This window comes from Chrysochloris asiatica, unplaced genomic scaffold, assembly GCF_000296735.1.
Source record: "Chrysochloris asiatica unplaced genomic scaffold, ChrAsi1.0 scaffold00031, whole genome shotgun sequence".
NCBI lineage: Eukaryota > Metazoa > Chordata > Mammalia > Afrosoricida > Chrysochloridae > Chrysochloris > Chrysochloris asiatica.
The window spans coordinates 18300245-18304375 of NW_006408549.1; the positions used below are offsets into that span (position 1 = coordinate 18300245).

Sequence of the window (4131 nt, forward strand, 5' to 3'; positions counted from 1 at the left end):
AGCTGTGTACCTAATTTAGTCATTAGATATATTTCTAGTAGAGGGGGTGGGGCGATTTGGGAGTATCAGGAAAGAATGGGTAAAAACTTGAATTTCCAGCATGTATAAAAGTAGAGGAGTGCATAAAGGAGTTTGTATCTTACCTTTAATCCCAATGATGGAGATAGGAGAGGGTCAGAGAGAGCCTCAAACTCAGGGAGAACAGAGTAAATGGCTCCACTATCCATTAAGAAATCAGTGAGCTTACCTGTGATGGACAGAGTTACCTGAGTTCTGCCAATCCAGTGTTATGAAGAAGAGCCAGGTCCAATGCCGGGGTCCATCAGGTGGATGTCTGAAGGCCAAGGAGATCTGTGGGTATGGAGTGATCTGTGTCTGAGGGCCTGCCAATTCTGGAAGGTGAGAGCAATCTCCCCACTTAAGGAGAGGGCACTCTCACTTCCAGTTCCCTGCCTTTTTGCAAAGCGGGCATGTCTCTGGCATTTCTTGGGGACACTCCTTGTTTCAGTGACCCTATTGATTGTAGAGCCATGTACCTATTGCTGGAATGCTTTATGTTGCTCTAGGGCCTAGAGGCCTCAGTTATGTCGGTCCTTGAAGAGTACCTCCACTAGCAGACATTAGTGATTGGTAGCCTTGTTTCTGCTATGGAGACTACTGTTGATCGTATTCTATTTTCTCCTCTCTGTGTCCCTCATTCCTATTATCAGAAATTTTAAAGAGTAGATCTAAGAGTTCTGATTGTGGGGTCTTGGGTCCTTTTTCTAGCTTTTAGATTTGTGCCGAATATCTGGGGCTGACTGAGAGATGAAGCACAGGATAAGAACACATCAGCTTGCTGGGACTCAGGGTCTAGGTTAGTACTGTTGTCGTTATGTGCCATGAAGTCATTTCCGACTCATAGCAACCCTGTGGTGGTTGTGTGCCGTTTTGTTTTGTCAGTTCTGAGTCATAGTGACTCTGCATAGGGTTTTTGAGGCTGTAAATCTTTACAGGAGCAGAAAGCCTCATCTTTCTCCCAAGGAAGAGCTGGTAGTTTTGAACTGCCGACCTTGAGGTTAGCAGCCCGATTCATAACCACTATGCTACCCAAGCTCCTTAGTATAGAGACAGAAAAATTCGGAAAGTCTGGACAGAAAAAAAGCAGGAATCTCACCTATGCCTTGATTAATTACATTTGTCATAGTTAGTAGTAGCTTATTTTACTACTTTACTTAACTAGTTAGTTACTAAATAACTATTTTCATGCTTTTAATGAGGCAAGTGAGTATATATATATGATCTCAGCACAGTCTGTTAAGAGAGCTCTGCTGGTAGTCCCAGTTGGGCACCTAATCAGGGATAGCTCGGGAGCCAGTAGGGTATCTACCAGTTTCTTGGCAGCTTAAGTAATCCCCATACTCTCTAGCCATTGACCATCTATGAGCTCTTTCCTCTGGATTAGTACAGGTGGAAAAAATGACATGGATATCTCTCCATGCTAAGTTCTAGGAGAAGGTCAGAAATTCAAACTCTTTAGTGAACTTAGCAGGGTTGGCTGAGAAGGTACTTAACTTGGTCTCAATTTGAGATAAGTCTGACACAGAAAAAGGAATATAAACTCAAATAACACACTCTGATAATACAAATTACCAGAGAGGGAGTTGGTTGATTGGGCTGGAAGATCCCTGGAAAGGTTGGCCAGGAGTATGGCTAGGGTAGGTGGAGGACTACTCTGCTGGGGAGACAGTGGAGGAAGGGATGGAGGGGAGGATTAAAGGACTGAGAAAAGTAGTAGAGGAAGGGGATTGAGGATAAAGAGGAAGTTGCTGAGAAAGGGAGGTCTTTGGGATCTTAAGAAGACAAGAGAAGAGGTGGAAAGGAATTGAGAGTAAGGAGCATACAACAGGTAGAACGCAAATCAGGGTGGTGAACAAACTCAAAGAAAGTCTAAATATAGAGGCCCTCAGACCATTTTCCAAGGCATTGGCAAGAAATATCAATCTGGAGGATAATATTGTGATTGAGAGATCCATTCTCTAGCCACACTATTTGATCTACCAACCTACACTGATGTTAGGCCTTATCACAGCAAAAGATTAAACATTTAGATTTAAGTATTTCCCATTGATGGTAACATGAAATACAAAGAAATGGCATACTAATATGAAATACATACTAATTTCATACTAATATGAAATACAAAGAAAGGACATCTCAGGGATGAGAACATGCTTAGAAACAACAGGTTCAATCTAAGAATCCCTCATCTGAATGGCCTGAGTAATCTGACATCCCCACTCTGATGCCAGAATGAGACCCTGAGATCTTACGCCAGGGTCAGGCATCCCAAAGTCTAGGACAAGACTAAACCTAGAAGGAAAATGTTCAGGAAACATCCTTTGAAACCATGCCCTGAACAAAAAGTGATATACCTGACATCTGGATTTTCCCAAAGAGGAAGAAAAGTGAGAGCATCACTTCTAACTTGGATGTTTTGCGTTCCAAGGTGGGGTGTGATTTACTGGCTGAAGTTCTGAGCTTGATGGCTGAAGAAGAGGTACTAGGGACTGGAGACAGCAAAAGGAAAGCAAGTCAAAATGATCGGCCTCACAAAACAAGATCTGGAGATGAGTCTAGCTTAAATTTTTGTTGCCCTGGTTGCAAAGACCAGAGGGCTGCAAAGAAGGAAGATCCCCGCACAGGACACCAAAATGTTAGGTTGGGCCAAAGCCACAGCATGTGAAAAACTTCAAAAGTATAAAGACACAAAGTAGAGAGTTGTATTCTCTTTCCAAGGGAGGAAAGTGGTCTCACACAAGAAAATGTTGACTTTAATGGTCAGGTGTTTCAGACTTGTATTGGGTTGTTTTCTTTTTTGGCTGTTATAATTTTTTTTTTTTTTAATGTTTTATTGTGAATTATGTGATAGTTTACAAGGGAGAACATTATTTTACATTCATTCTATCTTGTATCGTCTCATTGCCATGGTTACAATCCCCTCCATGCATCATCAACCAACCAAAGGGTATACCCTGCTAGCCTGCCCCCCCAACCTCCCCACCCCCGGTCGTCAGCACACAGTCCCTCTCCCTCTCTGGATCTAAAGTCCCCAGCTGCTCCATCGCTCCAAGTCGCTGCCTCCATCTCAGGCATCGCATCACTACTTCTCTGGGTAGGTTCCTGCTCTCCGCTCTTCTCCCTTGATGGTCCTAGGGACCTCCGCTCCTAGACTGGAATGTTAATCACTCCCCTCCTTGCTATAAAACATCTACCTTTACATTTCCAGCCCTCACAAGCTGTCCTGAAAACAATTATTCACTATTGTATCACAAGAAACCTGTCTGCATTCCATTTCATCAATCCCGCCTAGACAGATTGGATACTACTCGATGGAGATTCTACCTTCCTCCAGGCCCTCTGGAACTAGGTTCTCTCTTGAAAGCTTATAAGCCAGTCACTTCTTGCCATTGTATCCACCCCCCCTCCCATTTTGGGTAGCCAATGTCCAAGTTGCCCATCCCTGTCTACTCTGTGTGTGGAGGGGGAGGGAATGATTCTTGCTGTAAGGATTTGTTCCCTCTTTTGAGCTACTGCTTCCAAAGGTGTAGGTCAAGTTCATCAAATTGTATCAGATTACTCTTTTTTTTTCCCTCTTCTTTCTTCTTCTGGATGAGCTCTTATCATCTAGTCATTGAAGCCAGGTCAAGTGGGTATTTTCTACAAGTGTGGGTGTTCTTGTGCATATGCCCTCTCTTCTTATCAGCTGGATGCTTCACTCTCTGCTCTAGTCCTCTGTGGCTTTGTCACTGACTCTGGGCCCAAGTCCCCAGGTCTTGCCACACTGCTGGCCAATCAGGTCTTCACCCGGGTTCACAGAATTCCATTGAACATTGTAGGGCTTAGCTCGACGCTTCATTGCTGTTTTGCCCTCACTTCTCCTTATCGGTGATGAGCATGGTCACCAATCAGAGCATGTATTCCCATTGAGTCTTAGTCTTGGAAGGAGGTTTGTACTGAGGGGACCTGACCACTTGCCTTGATGTTTCCTAGTCAAGCAACTTGCTTGTTCTTGTAGTAACAGTAGGTCTACCTATGTCATTTGTTATTTTTCCTGAAGGTCTTTCTTTCAAGAAGTATCTTCTGTTCTTC

General features: G+C 43.7%; 1 pseudogene; it reads left to right on the forward strand.

The window, feature by feature from the left end:
• Positions 1 to 309: 309 nt before the first annotated feature.
• LOC102826848 overlaps positions 310 to 4131 on the forward strand; it is an 89790-nt pseudogene continuing 85968 nt past the window's right edge.